Source organism: Salvia miltiorrhiza, chromosome 6 (genome assembly GCF_028751815.1).
Source record: "Salvia miltiorrhiza cultivar Shanhuang (shh) chromosome 6, IMPLAD_Smil_shh, whole genome shotgun sequence".
In the NCBI taxonomy this organism is placed as follows: Eukaryota; Viridiplantae; Streptophyta; class Magnoliopsida; order Lamiales; family Lamiaceae; genus Salvia; species Salvia miltiorrhiza.
In genome coordinates this window covers 17,372,391-17,395,034 of record NC_080392.1, presented here as the reverse complement: position 1 = coordinate 17,395,034, position 22,644 = coordinate 17,372,391, and the positions used below count along the sequence as shown (strand labels likewise).

General features: G+C 36.1%; 1 long non-coding RNA gene across 1 annotated transcript; it reads right to left on the bottom strand.

The window, feature by feature from the left end:
* Window positions 1–18,789: 18,789 nt before the first annotated feature.
* On the bottom strand, window positions 18,790–22,368 carry LOC130990285 (uncharacterized). The gene is made up of 3 exons (XR_009090905.1): window positions 21,602–22,368; window positions 19,678–19,744; window positions 18,790–19,073 (listed from the first exon to the last, which is right to left on the bottom strand). It is a non-coding gene; the product is annotated as an uncharacterized LOC130990285 (long non-coding RNA).
* Between the last annotated feature and the right edge of the window lie 276 nt (window positions 22,369–22,644).

The window sequence follows — 22,644 nt, the reverse complement described above, 5'->3', positions numbered from 1 at the left end:
CCCCCTCCGGCGAAGCGCCATCGGCCGGCGGTGGCTTATTACCGACGGCATTGTGCCGCCGCTAATTAGCGGCGGCAAACGCCGTCGCTAATATTCCGGCGTTGCTCCGCCGGACTCCGGTGGAGTCAACGACGGCATTATTGCCGTCGGTAGTTAGCGGCGGCAACCACCGCCGCTAATTCTCCGGCATTGCTCCGCCGTTTAACGGTGGAAATTCCGGCGGCAAAACCGTCGTTAATTGCCGACGGCGGCCGTTCGCCGCCGGTATTGTCGTTACCGACGAGCCGGTTAGCGGCGGCAGCTTGCCGCCGGTATCGCCGCTGGTAACACAATTTACCGGCGGCCGTCTTTTATTACCGACGGCATAATTGCCGATTTTTTTGTAGTGATGTTACTCGAGACTTTAATTCGAGAAATTAAAGATTGGGATTTCATGGGCTCGAGAAGAGTAATATTTTGATATATAATTTGATGTTTAAACACTTACTTTTGTTGCTGATTACTTCTATGATGTGTTGCTCATTACTTCTATGATGGGGTGTGGCATTTCACCCAGGAATTTTTTAATGCTTTCCCTGAGATTGTTGGTGATATTTTGGTGCTTTCTATTGGCGAGGGGTCTGACACTCGTTACTGAAAACCTTCTCTTCATGGCACGGTAACTGCTGCTCTTGCATTTGCTAATCACTGTCATCGTTTTCCTCGCGTCAGCTGGGGTTCTTGGATCTGGAGGCCCTACATTCCAGTTAGACGTTCTTTATGTTTATGGCTGCATTTATGGCTACAGGGGCTCTGAGTAAGATTTTAACTATTGTTGTCAATGCGTTGATTAGGGATAAGCATATCACTCCTTTTGGTTTAGTGCGATTGCGACTGATTTCTATTTATCCGGGATTTTCCCGATTAGTTTCATGACAAGTCCAGCCCCTTAATTTCATTTGCTTACTTTGCTTATAATCTCTTTTGACTTTGTTCAATCTTTGGTGTAAGGGCATATCAATGTTCAAAAGGTTAGCCAGGGTTCATGGATTGAGGGAATTGTTGGTTGAGAAAATAGACTCCGACAATACGTTGTTGGAATAAAATATCGATATGGGGCTGTTCCGTGGCAGATAGCGGCAAAGCAGGGGTAACTTGCGTTCCAACTCAGAGATTCTCCATCATTCTATCTTCATTTTGATTCTATCTTGCTAGCATCATGGTCAATAAACTTATTCATTGATTATATTATGTCTGTAAACATAACTTCTGGGATGTCACTGATACCCTTTGCTACTAATTAGAACATCACTAATTAGGATTTATATTGTAATCGGGATTATTGATGGGACACGGGTTACGAAGAAACGAAGGACATGAATTATTATTTGTAAATTCTTGATTAATGATCGAGGTTGTGTTATTATACCCTGAGAGGTGACGGGGGCTATTTGGACAACATCAGTTTGTCTAGTAAACTTCTCCCAGTTCTTGGTACAAACTTAAGCTAGATTTTTCAAATATGGCTTAAACTACGAATTGCTTGATGTTAATACTATGGGATTTGAAAATTTGAATGAATTCATCGGTATATGAATGTGGGAATCAAGTTGTGGCAATGGATTATATAATCTAGGGTTCGAATTCTCTTTGCAGCCCTATCTAAAGGGGCTCTCGTATTATTACTAATATATGTGCTTAAGAATTTTTGTAGCACATGATAAGCAAATTTGGGGAATGATTTGAACAAATATGGTAAATACCATAATGTAAAAAGGGTAACCCACTAGTAAGTGGTAATTCAGGTACTTCGCTGAACTCTATCTATGGGAAGAGCATGATCGGGATATGTTATATTTTATCACTTGGGCAAAATCATGATTTATATGATCTTTGATGGGATTTATGAAATTATAATGCTATCTTGGAAGCTGCACAACTTCTGCATATGTGCTTAGACTTGAAATATGACATTATTAATAAACGAAGCTGCACACCTTCTGCATATGTGCTAGGGCTTGAAATGCAAATTGAATTATGTTACTTGGGAATTGTAGTTATGCTAACTCTCTCACAATCATCACAAGCATGAGCACCAAACACACACACTTGACATGTTTTTGCGAGGCATGCACATGTCACCAGAGGGGGGAGTAGGGTGTACACCCACAACCAGCATTCACTTGGGAGGGAGCAAAGGAGTGCTAATCGCTATTTAGCGAGTTGTTCCAATAATCGTAAGCCGCGAAAGTTGGTTGCACCCGAGTCTGCCATGCTCCGCGCAGAGGGTTACTTTTCAATCGTAAGCCGCGAAAGTTGGTTGCACCCCCCGGGTCTTCCATGCTCCGTGCAGAGGGTTAATTTTTAATCGTAAGCCGCAAAAGTTGGTTGCACCCCCGGGTCTTCCATGCTCCGCGCAGAGTGTTCCAGCCAGCAAGGAGGGAAGCAGCAAAGGAATGCACACAAAGGAGGGAAGCAGCAAAGGAATGCATACAAAGGAGGGAAGCAGCAAAGTCCGTGATCCCAATGCTCTGCCACCATCCGTGATCCTAATGCTCTACCACCGTCCGTGATCCCAATGCTCTGCCACCGTCCGTGATCCCAATACTCTGCCACCGTCCGTGATCCCAATGCTCTGCCACCGTCCGTGATTCCAATGCTCTGCCACAGTGCATGATTCCAATGCTCTGCCATGATTTCAATGCTCTGCCGTGATTCCAATGCTCTGTCGTGATTCCAATGCTCTGCCATGATTTCAATGCTCTGCCGCGATTCCAATGCTCTGCCGTGATTCCAATGCTCTGCCGTGATTTCAATGCTCTGCCATGATTTCAATGCTCTGTCGCGATTTCAATGCTCTGTCGCGATTTCAATGCTCTGCTGTGATTCCCATGATTTCAATGCTCTGTCGCGATTTCAATGCTCTGCCGCGATTCCAATGCTCTCCGCTACTCTGTGGCTACTCTACCCTACTCTATGGGATGCTCTGCTCTACTCTACGGGATGCTCTGCTCTACTTTACGGGATACACTATTTTGCGCCTCTGCTCTATGGGCTGCTTTGATCTATTCTAATCGCTGCTCAGCGAGAAATAAGCCGTCTTTGGGCGTGCTACTGTCATCCATCGGTCTTCTCATGCGCTGGTTTTCTTACGCGCGGATTATCTATTGGTCTTCTCACGCGCTGGACTTCTTACGCGCTCAACAACAGGGTATATTGTTCAGACTCGACAAATATTTATGACGGGTTTTCTCACATGATCAGAGTATCATATTTCTCAATTTCGACATGGGTCTTCCTATGTTATTCGGGTATTCTTGCAACGGTCTTCTGATTCATCCAACACAAAGCATTTATATTGCTTATCTATGCAAAGTATTCAATATGGGGTATTCTCAGCGCTGGTCTTTTTATGCGCCCAAAGAAGTGGAAATTATTTATCTTTGGCAACATTCAACAAACAAGAAGGAAATCTAACTTGGGACTACAATTCCAAAGTCAAGGTGAAAAATGCTTATCTTTGTTTTCTTACAGTATTAAAACTCTTATGTCTTCATGATTTGCAGGGATTAAGGAAAACAGCACAGCGTTAGCTTTAACAACACTTCGCTGGCTGAACACGAAGAATACCCGGTTCAACCAGACTAGGGGAGTAGCTGATGAGGATTGAAATATGCACCAGCGCTGTGCTAAACAAGGCTACAGTATTTTCCTTTTATCTTTATTATTAATGCTATCATTATTATTAATATTTGGTTCAGTTGGACTTAACAGGGAATTACTACAGCAGCGCAGCATGACTCTCGGTTCGATTAAAGAGCGAAGCTCATGTAATAGGGGCTTGGGCCCAATTATTTAGGGCTAGTGGGTTAACGGGCCCTTACTTTCTCCCTTTTCTATAAATAGCTCCTTTTAGCTCTCATTTTAGGAGATAGTCATTTTTTCTTAGCTGGCAACTTGTAAATTGTAAAATACTCTCTCAATTATAGTGGAAAACCCCCAAAACCCCCGTGGACGTAGGACTTCTCGACCGAACCACGTAAATCTGGTGTCGTTTACTGCTTTTATTTACCGTATTATTTCTTGTTTCACCAACAATGCATACCCATTTACATTCGAAGGGTATAATTGATAATTGTATTTGACCTTCCGTATCTCCAATGACACTGTTTCCGATTTAGTTGCTATTTTATTATGGAATTTATGATTTAATTTGAGGTAATCGAGTGCCTGCACACCAGTGAAGATTAATTAAATTAAAAATGAATTTAAGCCAAATCAATAGAAGGATATAAGCACAATTTACTAATGAGATTTAATGATTTCATTAAGAAAACAACCATATGAACCAAATTATTTTTCTGCATGAATTTTTATGTCTGTTGCATGAATTGTTTTTTATTTATGTATGAATTTTTATCTGTTGGATGAATTATTTTCGATTTATGTATGAATTTTTACATTTAATTTGGTTATAAACCAGCTATGTCTGTTGAATGAACAATTCATATAAATTTATATAATTGATAAATATAATCAACATATGAATGTCAAGTATGCATTTAAATCAATATACAATCAGATTATGGCATGAATAAGATCAATGTCAAGTATGAATTTAAATTATTTCCTTGATTTTCAAAATTATGTCAATACTGTGATCTATATCAACATATATATCAAATTTATAAATTCACACCAGTGAAGATTAATTAAATTAAAAATGAATTTAAGCCAAATCAATAGAAAGATATAAGTACAATTTACGAATGAGATTTAATGATTTCATTAAGAATACAACCCTATGAACCAAATTATTTTCATGTATGAATTTTTATGTCTGTTGCATGAATTATTTTTTATTTATGTATGAATTTTTATCTGTTGCATGAATTATTTTTTTATTTATGTATGAATTTTTATCTGTTACATGAATTATTTTCGATTTATGTATGAATTTTTACGTTTTGGTTATAAACCAACCATGTCTGTTGAATGAACAATTGATATAAATTCATATAATTGATGTTGGGAACCTTGTGGAATATCCTAATCCTTGTTTTGATGATACCAAAATTCATAGGTCGTATTTGTAATAGACTAGAATTGTTTTGAACTCAAGTGTTAGAGTTCGGTTCTAGTTTAGCTTGCGGTGTCGAAGACTGAAAACTGAAGACTGAAGACTGAAGAACGAAGGACTGAAGACTGAAGACTGCAGATACCAACTGAAGTATCAGTTGAAGAATCAGTTAGGAACTGATTACTTAATGCGCGCAATGGACTGATACTAAAGTCAAGTATCAGTTGAACATTCCTCCTAGGACTGATCTTCCAACGTTCAGAGGAAGCCACGTACTCACGAAGTACAGCCGCATTAAATGCAGAGATCTTACGATCTTATCTCTGCAGAAGTCATTCCTATCTGGTGGTTACTTTTCAGAGACGTCACATCTCATGTCCATCAAGAGAGTCGTTTCCACCTAGACAAGGAACCTCGAAGATTGAAGCCTCAGCCCAAATTCGAATTGCTCTCCAACGGAAGAAATCTTGATGACGTTCTACGCCAACGGATCTATTCAAGAGTTCTCCTACAAACAGTGCTCGAGGATCACTTCAACCTTCACCGATTCAACGACATAAGCTGAAGCTCTGTCGAAATTGCTACTTAGCCTAAAGCTTAACCTCCCCAAAGCTTGAATCGAAGAAGAGAATTCCAAAGCCAAAATCAGTCACTGCTGATTACATATATTCTCTTAGACCTTAGACGAACCTTTGTTTACCCAGAAGCCAAAGGTCAAACTTGCTTCAAAGAACTTGTTCTTTGTAGCATAGTTGGCATTCGTTCAAACCTCCCCCTAAAAGTGTGTTTGAGTGATTCGGAGTTCAGGAAGGTACTCTGACTCTGAGTGAGAAGTCTTAGCACGGGTTGTGCTGAGCAGAGAAATCCGACGCGAGTGAAGCGTGGGTACTGAAGAAGGGTTTTCTTCAGTGGTACGGTTGTGTGCACCCGGCAAGCACACGGTTTGGTTTGCAGTGCACCTGTTAAGCACTTGCGGAGTGGATTGTTGGTCTGATCAACCGACCGTGGATGTAGGAAAGGGTTTTTCCGAACCACGTAAAAGTCTCTGTGTTGTTTACGGCTTTTAGTTTTACATTCTTACTTGTGTTATTTGAATTGATAAATTGAACACTGATTAACTGCAAAGAGAAATCTAATAACCAACAACGTGCTCCACGGAAAGAAGATCATGATCATTTCAAAGAAGATCATGATCATTTCAAAGGTTGCAGCTGACAAAGGAAAGAAGATCATGATCATTTCAAAGGACGATCCTTCTAAAATCACAACATCAGAAGAATCAAGAGATCATGATATGGATGAAGTTCGCAAACGCAAACTGATGGCAAGATCAAATGTTCCACCTCCACGGAGCTACAGACAAGCAAATGAGGCCCCCAACCAGATCATCTTACTGAGAAGACTGGAAAGCAGATTTCAGTCAAAGATCGGGAAAGGAACATCAGGAATCAAGAAGAATCTTCCTCACCAGTCCAGCGGGAAGAAAGGCCATATCAGTCAGAGACTGACATCAGTTCAGTTTCAGAAGGAACAACATCCATGGAGATCAAACAATGATGAGTCCAGTTGAGCCAAGCGATATCCACGGCGACAAGCAACTGGATATCAAATGACTCATGTCACACGACATCAATCAAGTCTCCATCAGTCTACAAAGACTCGAGTATCTCAAGGAAGATACTTCGCCGAGCAAAGAAGACCTCAACCACTCATCAGACAGAATTGCTACAAGAGTGAGGCCTTCAAAGGAAATTCTCAACAGAAGAATGTTCGTGTGCCAACTGAAGCGCCAACAACGTCAATCAGAAGATCAACAAAGCGCAAGAGATCAACCAGACCAATTCTGAAACAGATATGGGTTCCAAAAGGAACTCGAGCTAACATCGAAGGACCCAAATCTTGATTGGGTGCCTGAAGCAACTCTTCCTTGCAGGTCAATGTCAGGAAACACAAAAAGAAGGAAGAAGTTAAAGCTTCAATCAGAACATAGTATCTGGATAGTGGCTGCTCGAAGCACATGACGGGCTACAAAGAATATCTATCTCAGTATGTTGAGAAAGCTGGATCCAAAGTTGCATTCGGAGACAACTCAATCGGAGAAACAAAAGGCTACGGTGTGCTCAACATGGGTAACACCAGTATCAGTAATGTTAGCTTTGTTTCTGGTCTTAAACATAATCTGTTGTCTGTGAGTCAATTTTGTGACAGCGGTTTCACTTTTTTTACGTTTGTTCGAAATGTGATATGATAATTATTTTATGTCAGTAAAATAAATTCAAATATTTTATTTAGAAGTTCGTAACTTTTATACGCTTGTTCGAAATGTGATATGTTAAATATTTTTACAATTCTCAATCTGATATCAATAATATTATTCAAGATTATAATACGTAATGAATAATTACAATTTATCAATGAACATGCACTCTAATTTTCAATGAGCATAACACTACTTATAAATGAACAGAACACAATTTAGAAATGAACAGAAAACAATTTCTTCAATGAACAAAATACAATTTCTAAATGAACAGTCAAATAAAAATCACAATTTTGAAAAATCTCTTCACTCGTCTCTAACAAATATAGAAAAATTGTTTACAAATTAACTGAACAATAAAATAGAAAAAACAGAAAGGAAAGGCGTGTTTCCTCCTCTCCTACTATCGCCATAATTCCTCATTCTCGAATTTCATGGCGGATCGAGAATTATGCATTTTTTCGATTGGCCCCGATCCTCGTCTACCACGCCCCTCACCTAGACGTATTCTCCGCGCTCTACCAGCAGCAACGGCCATTCATCTGCCTCACAGGGAGATATCGTAATAGGATGTTTATCAAATAATAATTTCGCAAAAAATATTTTGAATAGATATGTATAATAAATTGAACAACAAAAGAAATATTTCGTACTTGTGGCAGAAAAACAAATAAAATGTGAATCAAATAATAGTTTCGTAATAAACACTTTGTACGAATGCACACTAACCAGATAGACCCCAGGTTCACCCTCACCCCCAACCCTTCTCACGTGTCGTCAACTTCAGGATCTTGCCGCTGTCCGTAAACGACCGCTCCCACATCTCCCGCATCGTGGTGGTGAATGCCACTGCCACCACGCCCATCGTCGCTGCGCAGAACAGCGCCACAAATCGTAGCGCCGAGCGCCCTCCTGTGGACAACCGTCGTGAACTAAGAACAGAAGGCAGGGGAAAAGAGAAGTGATCGGATAATCTGCGGCCTTTTACATCGTCTCTATCTACGCCGCTTGCGATTGGGACATCCACCCAGTCAATCCCCTCATTCGCCGCCACGACGCCACCGAAGAAGAAAGAGACAAAGGATTTGCAGAGAATGTGAAAAGACGACCGAGAGGTTGAGAAACAAGAGAGAGAGAGAGAGAAAGAGAGATAGAGAAAGGAACGTGTGAGCTGTTAATGAGGAGTGATTTTAGGGCTTGCAGTTTTTACCCAAAACATATTGACTGTAATGCCCTTGTTCGAATTAAAAGTATTATTTTGTTTATTTTGAATTGTTAATTAAGATATGAAAAATCATTTAATTTAAACCACACGATCTGTCAAATTCTAGGGATGAGATTTAATCTCTATTCTCTATACATAGGGTCATTCTTTGTTTAACTTGACCCTATATATATATATATATATATATATATATATATATATATATATATATATAGGGTGTGGTTCTAGAGAGAACTACATTATTTGTGAGAACGGGAGAACCATCAAATCTAATGCATCCACTGTAAAAATAAATGCATTCGCTGTTAAAATTAATGCACTAAAAAAATTTAAAAAAAATGCTCCCTTCAGGATTCGAACCCAGGATCTGCATTCATCCAACAAGATGATGCATCCACCGTAGATCTTGATGATCGAATGGCTGAAAATGGTTCTCCGGACTTCTTTTATTTATGGTTCTTTCTTGAACCTCTATATATATATATATATATATATATATATATATATATATATATATATAGATTATGTAGATCCACCCCCTTATAATATTTTATAGATCCTAACTAAGGACCACATCATGTGTGTATGTGGCGCATTAGGAGAGTGATACATGGTACGTGGTGAATGCCTTCCAAGGCAAAATACACATTGGGATAAAATATGAATAAAAATTTCGAAAATAAAAAAATATATTTTTTTTACCGTAAATTCATTTTTTTTTCCGCGGCTATCGTCAAAATTATGCATATAATTGAACATCAATATGCATAAAGGTAAATACAAATATGCATGCACTAGTGTTTCGAGCCTTCAAATTTCGACGACGACATCGTCGTGGCAGCCGGTGATTTTGAGCTCGCATTTGCAGTTGATGAAGATGACCTCGTGGGCAATGGAGTTGACAAATTCGATATTGCCGATGGAGCAGCCACAATTTCATATGCTAGTGGTTATTAGAATTTTGAATTGGGGCTATATAATTTATAGAGTGGATTTTGAAAATAGCCACTTTTATATAGTAAAAATAAATTTTACCCACTAATATAAAAACTTAAAAAAAATACCCACAGTTACCATTTTACCCTTACATATAAAATTTTTACAAATACCCACGAATTCACAACCAGTGAATTCACAACCAAAATAAATTTTGGTTGTGAATTCAAGCTTTAAAACTCGAATTCACAACTGAATAACAAGTATTGGTTGTGAATTCAAGTTTTAAAGTTTGAATTCACAACTATAAATAGTTTTAGTTGTGAATTCGCGTGAATTCACAACCCATACTATTTCAAGTTGTGAATTCACAACCGATAAAAACTTGAATTCACAACCGATAAAAACTTGAATTCACAATCAACATTTTTTCAAGTTGTGAATTCACAACCAATTAAACTTGAATTCACAATCAACACTAATCAACACTATTTCAATTGTGAATTCACAACCAACGCCGATAATTCAGTTGTGAATTCATAAACTTGGTTGTGAATTCAAGAACATTTGTACAAAATTGCGCGATTTTCATCAATTTCTTCAATCTGTGATCCAATATACTTAATATTCAATCAAAGCAAAGCTTATGCAGAAAATTTATTACATTTCCTTTCTTGAAACGAAATACATTGCTTGTAAACATCGAAAATCCCCAAAATAAGAAAAATTTGAAAAAGCCCCAAGTTCATCTCAAATTAGGGCACGATTTCCCCAAATCAATTTATTACTAAGCAATTATTAAACACCAATCCATCAATTCAAGCAAAAGCTTGAATTGTCGCCGGCCGGATTGAGTAGACTGTTGACTGTTGAATCGTGAAGAAAGGAGGCGAGGGAGATGTCGAGCGGTGGCCGTTGTCGCCGGAGAAGAGGGCGGCGCGGTGAGATCTTGCTGGAAGAGAAGAGGGCGGCGCTGCTACCGTCGACTTGCTGGAAGAGATCGATCTGTACCACGGTGAGATCCTCCGCCCACCAATTGGCGGCCGCGGCGGCTCTGGCAGCCGGATCGGGTGAGGCGAATCGGGAGTCCCTACAGGCGACGAGCATGGTGGTGTCGATGCAACGGCCGACCAATTTGACCTTTACCGCCGTGGGGAAGAGGTTCTCGGAGGAATGCAGGACGAAGACCACGTCGGCGCCAGCTCGTTGCGGCAGATAATTCTACCATTAACGCCGGCGAGGGATGGCGGCGGCTATCATCCCAGAGAGAGAGAGAGAGAGAATAGAGTGAGAGAGTGAGAGAAAGAGTAGAGTGAGAGAGACGAGAGCAGCGAGTGAGAGAAAGAGTATAAGTGAGGATTTTTTTTGGAAAATTGCAAGTATTTAAGGAGGGGTATTTTAGTCTTTTCACGCAAAAAGTGGGTAAAATTTTAAGTTTTATTTTGAGTGGGTAAAATTTATTTTTGTTATAAGAAAGTGGGTACTTTGATATATTAACACTAATTTATATATGCATAAACGTGTTTCTTTATTATATTATAATGGAGGATTATAAATATTTTTAGATGATGTCATATTTACTTAAATAAAATTATTAATTTTATAAATTTAATTTAATTTAATTTAAATAAAATGTAACACCCCGATAACTTAGATTTATTTTATAAGTTTAATTAATGGTATTTTCTTGTATAGCTTATTATTATTATTATTATTATTATTATTATTATTATTATTATTATTATTATTATTATTATTATTATTATTATTATTATTATTATTATTATTATTATTATTAGAATTAGAACTCCTTTTATCATCTTTATTCTTTATCTTAGTAGGAGATATACATAGAAAATAATTTTTTATATTTATCAAAAGCTCTTTAGAAACTAGTATAAATATGGGATCTATTTTCAAACCCTAAAACAGACGAACATACTAATTAATTAGGGTTTTAGAGAGCAGAGAGGGCCAGAAACTTGTAGGCAGTTTCTCCCTTGGGACTTTCATAGAACGTTGTCCATCCAACGGTGAAAGCTGAACGGGATACAGTTCAGAAGATCTGAGCTGGAGTCAGATTTTCGCAGGAAATCGAGCTCTGGCAGTTTCGGGATAACGGCCATAACTTTCTCCACAGAACTCCGATTCAAGCGAAACAGGCGGCCACGGAAAGCTCTCTTGAAGACGAAAAAGTCGTATTTCTGGGCAAAATACGATTTGAGGACGTTTGAGGCTTCAAACGAAGGCTTGAAGCTGACTGGTCTGTTTAGCTGCGATTTTGACTAATTCTTCTGAATTCTTCAGGTGCGGCGCTATTAAGACCTTCATTCCGGATTTTAGTTAATTGCCTTCGACTTTAAGGTGAGGGATTTTACGCTTATTCATATGGTTATATATGTTTTTATTATCGCGCTTGATTACTTGTTTACGTGCATCTTATGATTATGTTGTTATGTGTGATCATGGGACCTAATTAAGCCATTGATCTATGTTATGTGCGATCATGGGACCTAAGCCAATTGATCAATGTTATGTGCGATCATGGGACCTAAGCCATTGATCTATGTTATGTGCGATCATGGGACCTAAGCCATTGATCTATGTTGATAAGTTGATCATGGGACCTAAGCCATTGATCTATGTATGTGTTTGGTCATGGGACTTAAGCCATCGACTCAAACTATGATTATGTTTGTCAAGGGGCTCCGGTCTCTTGGCGTATGTTTGCAAGTATGATAACGTGATTTGATTATATATGTGACATATATGGATATTTGTTATGTTCCTCACTGAGTATATTTTCAATATGCTCACCCCTTATCTTTTCAGTTTTGCAGTTTCAGAGTCGAAGTGGCCATGAAAGTGGAGAATGACTAGTGATAAGGATTTTACATTGAACATTTTAGTAGAATTTGTTAAGTTTTAGTTTATCGTTTTATTTATTTTTTTATTTTATGATACTACTTTAGTTTTGGCAAGTTGATTTAAATTGGTTTAAACTTTTATAATTCAAGAAATTTTATTTTATCTATTAATTTTTCAAAGATTTTATATTGAAAAGTTTATGAAAATTGGGGTGTTACATAAAATAAGAATAAAAATAATAAATTTTTAATTATTAATTTATATAAGAGTTATAAAGAGTAAAATTGGGGCATAAATAAAATCAGCCAACTTCAAATCATTAATCAAAATATTCCTCTCCTTAAGCCCGTGAAAGCCCAGCCCGTTGTAATGGGAGTTGTACAAAAAAATCTGAAAACCGTCCTATTTCTACAAAAATGTCATGTCGTGAAATATTATTGAGTTTTTATATATGGAAATCCGTTAATATGATATTTACCTAATTATAGGTAAATATCGTATTAAATCTTAAATTATATCCATTTGATAAAAAATATTCTGAATTATAAGAAATATTTTTAAAAATTTTAAATAATTAAATTTGTATAAAAAATATTCTACGTTCATTTTCCGATCTTCAAAATAATGGCGTGGCTCTTCGGATGACACCGTATAATTTGTATTTTATTGTTTTAAATAATATGGTATAAATTTTTTAAAAATATTTGTTATAGTTCGAGATATTTTTGTTAAGGTTTAATATGATATTTACGTTTAATTAAGTAACATGGTGCCATTTTTATTCAAATATATTCCGCGTAAATCAAAATTTAATGTAAGCTAGCTTATACAAAAAAACACTTAATATCAAAATCAAATCAGAAATAATTTTCTTCCATTTCGTTTCTACACGAATCCAATTAGAGGCTTTCAAAAAATTTATTCTATGTAAAGCAAAATGAACAAAAGGAGAAGAAAAAATTCGACAACAGAAAATTGCAGATTAAAATTTTTAGAACTTAAACAAAAATATGGCTAGAAAACATCATCAGCCACTGATGCACTCATCACCTCCCTCTTTTATTGAAGTATTAGTTAGCTCAGTTAGCTAAGTTAAGTAGCTGAAAAACTGTTAGAAGAAGTTTTATAGTATTATATGTGTAAGTGCATGCATGCAAATATGGTGCACATGCAGTCGTTGTAAAACTCTTATATATATCAATGAAATGGATCTATGGAAGCTTAGCTTCCTTTAACAGAATTCTCTCTAGCTTCATGTACATCTTTACCTCAGTTGTTATTTTTGTTTGATATTTGCTGCTGCTGTCGACGAAAATTTTCCGAATCTCTTGAAATATTAAGAAATCAAAGTTATACGATAAAAGAAAAAAGAAAACCTATGGATAATATCATTAGGCTAACAGATTCAATCATTAATATTTCCCAATTAAATGCTAGCTAGTAAGCAAGATTACTAGCTTCACATAAAAATTTATATTTAAACATTAATTCTAAATTGCTTATTAAAAGGGACCATGCATGCCAATAGAGATAATAATGATATTGATTGAAAAAAGATATATGAGGGTCAAATTCGATGAGAAAAAGATAATTAATGTTTCGAACATATGTTAGTATTCATAACCCAAGAGCACCTTTGAAGTTCTAAGAAGGTGGACTCCAACTTAAGAGTCCATCTTTTACATTGGTGGTTTTAAAATGGGCTCCAAAATTTTTATTTCTATTTCATCCAAAATAAACTCTTTAATATTAAAATCGAATATTTCACTAAATTTAAAATTTCAACATTAAATTAATTAAAAAAAGTTACAATAGTTAAAATAAAATTACAATAATTTAATTGTGGTTGGATTTGACTAAATCAACCCAAATTTGCTCGATTACATTTGAGTTAAGACCGGTGTGCACTTGTTGATTGCGAAGAGAGGACTGTCAAGCCAAATATGCTCGGAACTCAGGTCCTTCGATAATTTTCCATCGAGTTCGAAGGACACCAAAATCTTGTCATATGTCTGAGCTACTTCTTGCATCAATTTGAACCTCATCTTCTATTCGTCCAACAAAAATGGAGGACTCTTCGCGAACGTGAGCCAATCTAGATAGATGTCGTTGGTTAATAGTAGCACACCATGTAGTAAGAGTCGTTAGCTTCGAATTACATTGACAGATCATCCCTCAAGAACATCGTTAAACAATGATGATCGTTGTTTGAGCTGGGTACCATAAAGAACACATACTAGGTCCACAAATCATGGGATGCAACAGCTTCAAAGATGATAGTAGACTCGTTGTGATCACCTCGGATGTAAGCTCCTTGCCGCACCGTCGGACAATTCTTTCACATCCAACGCATGCAATCGAGGCTCCCTAGCATTCTCGGGAACTCGTGCTTCGCTTATGTGCATAGAAAGTAGCCTTTGGTAGTAGGCCTCCTCAAATATTCTAGACCGAAGTGATGTGGACGGTTGCTCGATAAAATTTCCTAAAACACAACAGTGATGTTGACTCGGCAATACGTTGATACTCGCTGTAAGAATCTGCGACACCTCAATTCACTAGTTGCCAAATTGCAACTGGACATTTCTGTATCGGTGTGAATCTGTCTCTCCCAATAGTGTCTTCGCGCTGTTGGAAGTAAGGATTGAACTCGACCGTATTTACGATGAGCAAGAACAAAAATCAGCGTATACGAGAATGTCATCGAAAAAATGCTTCATTAAATACTGGGAGCAAAGTAATCCTGTTAAAGTCATTCACGACCAGCTTCATGATCGCGATGAATGTATACTTTCTTCTTCCACTTTTTTTGGAAGGGCTATCCGGTTCTACATGACGGATAATTTCTAAAAACTGATTCACTAGTTACACGAATTGAACTTCTGGAGGAACGTTCAAGGCTGGAACAATCGGAACCTCATCGGTGTTTGAATTGGAGGAGGACTTGGAAGAGGAGTGGAAAAAGAAGACATTGTTGGAGAAGGAAATTAAGAAATAAGAATTGAGTTTGATGTGATAAATTAAATGAATGAAGTAATATTGCTATAGGAATTTTAGAATAAAAAATAAAAAAATGAGAAAAAAAGCCATTTGTAATGGCTAATTTTTTTAAAACACAAAAATTAAATTCGACTAAAAGAGTTTTTTTTAACAAAAAAAAATATTTAACTTTTTTTTAATAGATGACACGTGCATAGCACATGCTTTCTCATTTCCTTCACGCACTCGACGTTGACCTCCGCATTGCCGACATCACCGCACGACTCTTGGGAGATCGGCTTGAGATAGTAATTCGAGTTTCGGTGCAGGACAAAAGGAGTACTGAGAGATATATGTAAGTATTTTTTTTAAATAAGAAATATGTAATATTTTTGGTCATTTTGAAGAAGGAAACACAATATTTGGCCGCTAATTGAAAAAACACAAAATCTAGCCATTTTTTTACGTTTTAGGACTGTTTTGCCCTTAATTAGGGCGGACCAAATTCGGGTTTGCGCGCGGGTTAGGCACACATAGTACTATTAGTGTCATATACTCAGTGTTGCACGAATGATACTTACGATCATATTAGTGTCATTAGTGCCATACGAATGATACTTATGACCATATTAGTGTTATTAGTACCATATACTTAGATTTTTTTTTTCGGTTGGCACATATGGCACTAATAACCCGCGCGCAAACCCTAATTCAACCCGAATCCGGTCCGCCCTAATTACAGGCAAAACAGCCTTTACACGTAATAAATGGTCATATATTGTATTTTTTCAATTAGTGGCCAAATATTGTGTTTGCTTCTTCAAAATGGCTATTTCAAAAGCGCTCTCTATTTTTAATGCCACATAACTATTTTTAAGAAATTTCATCAAATATAATCATGCTACAATTACATTAAATATTCAATAATCTTTCACTTATTTTGTACATTAAAATTTATAATTAATTCAATTAAATTTAAATGTCAACATCGAAAAATTATGAACAATCACTTTTATGTATTTTTTTTTTCTTCTTATTTGTAGATTATTAGTCATTGCTTTGCTATCTTTAGCTAAAACAATTTCACCTTTGCAATTTTATTTTTTAGTGAGAAAAATTTGAAAAAAAGATATTTAAGATAGAAAATTTAAAATACTATCATCAATCACAGTCACTAGATACGAAATAATAAATAATAATTACTAATACGATGAATTGGTAAACTCAAATTATAAATTACTAAATTCTAATTATTATTAATCAAATTGTTAGAAATCGATTTGCTAGAGCTGAGGATTGGAGTTATGATTGAATGTAATTTCCCATTTGATAATGCTTTCTCAAATTCTAAACATAATGATGATCAAAAGTATGATCATCAGAAGTCAAAGGTAATCTATCAAGCTTTAAATCAGATGATGCTAAAAACTCATTTATGACCTTTCAAACTCCAAATAAGATGATGTTAACAAGTAAATTTTGATCTTCAAGTTCCAATGAGATGATACTCAAAATTTCGTTATGATCTTTCAAGCTTCAGACGAGATGATGCTCACAAACAATACCACAGATTTTAGAAGCTGGTTTCGTGATGCAAAGTTGTTGAATTAGTAGCAGGTAATTGGCCTACCGTGGTTTGGAGAGTGTTGGTGTTAATTTTATTTTATTTTTGGTAGCAATTGTGTTGGACACCCTTGATGTACTCTTGTTTTTTTGGCATTCGGTACCTCTGGTACCGTTGCTTCTGGCAATATATTTCTATTTTTTGATAAGAAAAAAAGATGTGATGATGCACAAACGTCAATTATGATCTTTTCAGGTCTAGGTACTAGTACTCAAAAGTGTGATGTTCAAAAGTAAGATATGATATTTCAAGCTTCAGATGAGATGATGCTCAGATATTCGATGTTCATAAGTCAAATGTGATCTTTCAAGCTCCAGATAATGTATGGTCTTACAAAGTCTAGATGAGATGATGCTTAGATGATAAATGTTGTCTTATATTATTTCTTTTTTTTTGGTCAGTAAATAAAATTTTATTGGAAGGCAAAACAAGGCACCAGGGATGCCAATCAAAACAAGAAAGAGAGATTGAATCCCTTTGAACACCACAAGGTGAAAGGAATTCCCAACTCCAAGACATTGTAAGCCTCATTCCAACTCCAAAGTCTACCCTTAATCAGTAAAACAAGTCTCTCAATATCCCAGACCTTACCCTGGAAACGACTCTCGTTTCTTTTTTCCCATAACGTCCAAACCGTTCCAACCCACAACGCAATGAGCAATCTCCGTCCTTTCTTCCTTTTGGCAGCAGAAATGAATGAAGTGAAGTGTTGAAGAGTACCTCTAGGATTTGTCGTTTTGATGTGTAACCATTGGAAAATTTGGTCCCAAACCGCCGCTGCTTTCGGGCAATGAAGGATCAGATGTTCAGTCGTCTTATATTATTTCTTATCTATCAATTTTAAAAATTTGTGAAAAAATTATCTTGTCTATATACGATTAACAACAAATGCAGCATGTCAATCCTCCATCATATACTACATCAAATTTATATATGATCTTTCTTTTTATTTTATTTTTAAATCTTCAATCCCACATCGAGTTTTTATAATACTTCATCAAATGAAAAATTAACATGTCTGTTATTCCAATCAAAAATTAACATTTAATCAACGAAAGTGTTGAGATAAATATAATTTGAAATGTATCATCCATATAATTTTATCAAATTAAATTAATTAAGAAATAATTTGTATAAAGACTGTGTTTATATACTGTGATAAAAAAAAATGTAAAGTGATTATAAATCACTAAATGAAGTGATTTTCCATCAAATTTATATGGGTACATGCTAGTAATTCAATTACCAAGGAGTACTATGTTATATATGACTGTAGATCCCTTATCTTTAAAAAATACTCCCTCCGTCCCAAACGAAATGTCTTCTTTCTTTTCGGCACGGAGATTAAGAAATGTGTATAAAGTAGATAAAGTGGATTGGTTGAAATTATTTAAATATTAAGTATAGAGAGAGTGTGTATTGCCAAAAAAAGAAACAGGACATTTCGTTTGGGACAGCCCAAAAAGGAAAACAGGACATTTCGTTTGGGACGGAGGGAGTACAAAATAAAGAGAGAAATAATATTGTTATCGATTTCTAGCTTTTTTTTATCCATTTTCCATTTTATGTTGTGCATTGAAATGAATAAAATATAGAACTCAGATACTTCTATTAATCTTGAAGTGGCCTCTTGGTAGCAAAATAAAATGGAAAGGGATTAAAAAGTAGCTAAGGTCCATAAATAAGTTGTTGTGATGGAAATAGAATTTCCGTTAGCGTCAGCATTTTTTGTTGGTGTCATAGCCCGCCTTAACTAAGGATAGTTAAGCCGAGTGATCTACGACTAGGGATGGGGTTAAAGAATAAGGGGAAGAAAGGGGCGTCATTTGAAACCGTAAATCTTACTCAACTTAAGAAAAATCGTCGTATTTACTCATTAATACTCTTTTGAACAGTCTATGAAAGACAACATAAAACTTAATTAATATCATTAATCAAGTTATACATCATATGAAACCATTCTCTTAAGACTCAAAGTATGACATAACATACTATAACATCAACAACATCTTGCAGCGGAAAGTAGCTAGACATATGTATGAAGACATATTCTAGACAGGTTAACTATTTATTAACAACCCTGGAGACTCCGCTCATTGCAGCACCATCATCACATCAGCTCAACCTGCACATTTAGAAAACATATGCAGGGCTGAGTACAAAAGCACTCAGTGGGCACGTATGCCTAGGTATAAAAATACATGCTTCAAAACTGTAAATTGTCATGCCATCATAAACAGTACAGCAAGGGAGTTTTTCGCTAAAAAGGCCCAAGCTTACTAAATTCATTTGTGATTCTTAAAGTTCGTCTGCAGACTAAGTTCTCTTGTAATCTATCATATCTGGAACTTTGTGCCGGAGAGGTGGCCACCTCTCACGGTCACTTGACCGGCCAACCCGCTAGATGACTCACGGTCACTGGTGTACACTAGCCCTGGCAGGATAGCTATCAACTGCTCAGGACCCGAATTCGATTGCATAATAACTGGCAAAGCCACATCAGATAGATATCATACCAAACATTGAAACATTTATGGCAAGACAACAGTTGAAATAATTTTCAGTTCAAGGATTTTGCAATGAAATAACTGTTCAAACATAACATTAAACTCGTTTGATAGATATATAAAACTGAAATTAACAGTTAAATCATCTCATGCATTCATTCGTATAAGAGGCCTACGACACGCAGGGGATCTCTATATACGTATAGTAAAAGTAATGCCTACCTCGTTGTGTCTCTGTATCAATGAGTAACGTCACTCTCTCCCTCAAGTCGTTACTTCCCAAAAGGACCTTCATCGTTATGAAGAATTGGTGAGAAGTTATAAAAGAAACCTCGATTAATAATCTAATCTCTTTTATGAAACATTAGTATCTCTAATGTTCATCTCTCTTGATTGTTAATCAATATAACAATTATTATCTCTCGTCATTACTCATTAATTATAACATCCTTATGTTATAATTAACAGCACTTCAATTAAAAGAAATATTTAACACATCGAAAAGTCCACTTTCTTAGCAGATCTATTCGCTCTCATCTCGTCTAATTAACCAATTAGAAAGTTAAACTTTCCATTAGGCATGTATTTGAGTCACGGGTCAACAAGAATTGATTATGCTCAAATCCTAATTTCACTAAAAATTTCGGCATGACCCATTCATATATAATGTCAGCCACGAGATTTCATCGCGTTAATCTCACTACGTGAACTCGTCTCTCGACTCAAAACTTAACATCTTGACATCTTTTCAACGCAAACCAAACAATTCAAAATCATCAAAACTCTTTATCAGTAAACTATCATTTATACTCGACACCAATTGTTCGAGTGTCAGATACCAACATTTATGTGCGTTAATCATAACTCTCACAACTCACACCATTTAGTCATATCGTATCATCCATCAAAACAAATATAATCAAGTTGTTTTCTAGAAAGTTTTGCTGTTTTTGTGTCATCTTTAAAAATTCATAACAACCAACTCAATCATCATAAACTCTCATACCAATTGATCTCAAAACCTTCATGAAGTGTAGTTCACTCTAAAAATGGTAGTTAACCAAAAAGGTTAAAGGTTTTTGGAGATATTGCTCTTTTAGTGCAGGCTGTCAAAGATTGACAGTTTCTGCAAATTTTGTTTAGGCCATTAGAAACCAAGGCAAACCTTAATAAAATTCCATCAAATTTAATCAGCCAAAACTAAAGGTATCCTTGAAGATTTGGTTAAAATTTCACAAGAGAAAACGTTCATATGATCTGCCAAATAAACAATGAAACTCATACACTTTTACTGTTGGAAAAATATGACAGCAGAACAGGGCATTTTTGAAATAATAAACTGCTCGATCTATTTCAGAGGTCATAAAAATCGAAATCTTATGTTTTCAGAAAAGTATTGAAGTCTAGTTTCGTTTAAAAAAAATGGTGATGCAAAATCCTTCATGGATTAATAGATATAAACGTTTTTGTGAAGTCTACCAACAGTTGACAGATTCTGTCAAGGGTTTTTCAAAATATCTTTAAAATAGCAAACATCATCCAAAAGACATGAAATTTTGCAGCGACGAAATACACATATCATAGATAAACATACTAAAATTTCAGAGCCATCAAGCAATGAAAACTCATCGAAACATAAGCTTGAAACTGCTGTAAAATTTTGACAGAATTCCAGTTTTAATTTCGTTCAACAATTATCATCCATAAATTGTAAATCAATTAGCATGCTCATGTGATATCGTAGAACACATATACGCAATAATATTCATTATGCAACGTCCCAAACTTCACGAATTTAAATAATCATACTCTAAAAACTTATACAATTTTCATGCTTGGAAAAATACGAATTTAATATATATCGATTCTAGCATACCCCTAAGCACAAATATTAAGTCAAAGCGATCAAACAAAAATCGAAAGACAAGCTAATATGTGAAAAACGGGGCTGCCCTCATGGGTTTCATAGCTACGGTTCGTTCCGTTCTTACTCTCTTCATTAAACATGCTCAACATCTACCCAAGAACAACATACTAAAATTTCACGACGATCCGACGTCGTTTCAAAATAAAGTCGAGAATCGACGTTTTTCGACGTCGACGAAAATCGAAAAGAAAACCATCAAAACGTAGGTAGAGATCTTACCTACTTAGATACGTGATCGAAAAGATGATCGGCGCTCGTCTCGGTGCTCAAATCGGAGCTTGAAACCTCCGTCCAAGCTAAAAATGGTTTTTGGCGTGATAAGTAGGTGTTTTGGGTGTTGTGTGTGTGAGAGAGCAAAGATGATTGGAGTGTGTTGGCTGAATTCAGCCGTGAGTGAGGTAGATAAAGGGGTGTTGGGTGGTTTGGGGGGTGGTTTTGGTGGGGTAGCCTTAGATATTTAAGATATTAACCCGTTAGTCGTTAAATATCCCGTTTCGTCTCGTTTTAACGACTAATTACCCACATTCTTCGTTACTCACCCTCTTAACTCCTACTCACTTTCATTACACTCGTAATTCTATATAAATATAGAAAACGCAAGCTCGTTCTCGAAATTCTGATAAACGAGCTCGGTTCGTTTATCGAGAAATCCCGATTTACTATTCACTCGTCGTCCAAAAATAAAAACTTTCATTATTGGACTCGTATCGAAAAATTAAGAATATTTCTCGACGACGTGCACGTAAGATTTTGAAAGTCGACAAAAAGACGAAATAGCAGTATTTTACTATTCATCGTCAAAAAGTCAAAAATTTCAAAACGTCTTAACGGACTCAGATCTCACTTCCGAGTTCACCGTTCTCATTCAAATAATTATCTCGAATTATTCAAATACTCAAACTCAATTACGGATATAAAATCACACATCATCCTCACATCATCAAAAGAACATCTCAACATCTTTAAAATATAACAACAAAACTTCATATAACTCCTCATCTCTATACAAAGTAATCAAACAAGGGATCTTATACCCTACTTACTCAAACTTAAGCAATTAAACACATCATCAAAAGCCCGGGTATTACAGTTGGTCACAGAAGGATCTTTTGGAATGAATGGACTTATTCATAATATCCATCATTAATAGGAATCTACTTTATCTGATAGTGTGTTGAATTTAATTTTCGTAAATTTTCTCAACAGAGCTTTTTGGTACTATACTATAATATTCTTCAAATTCCTTATGATTGTATATTACA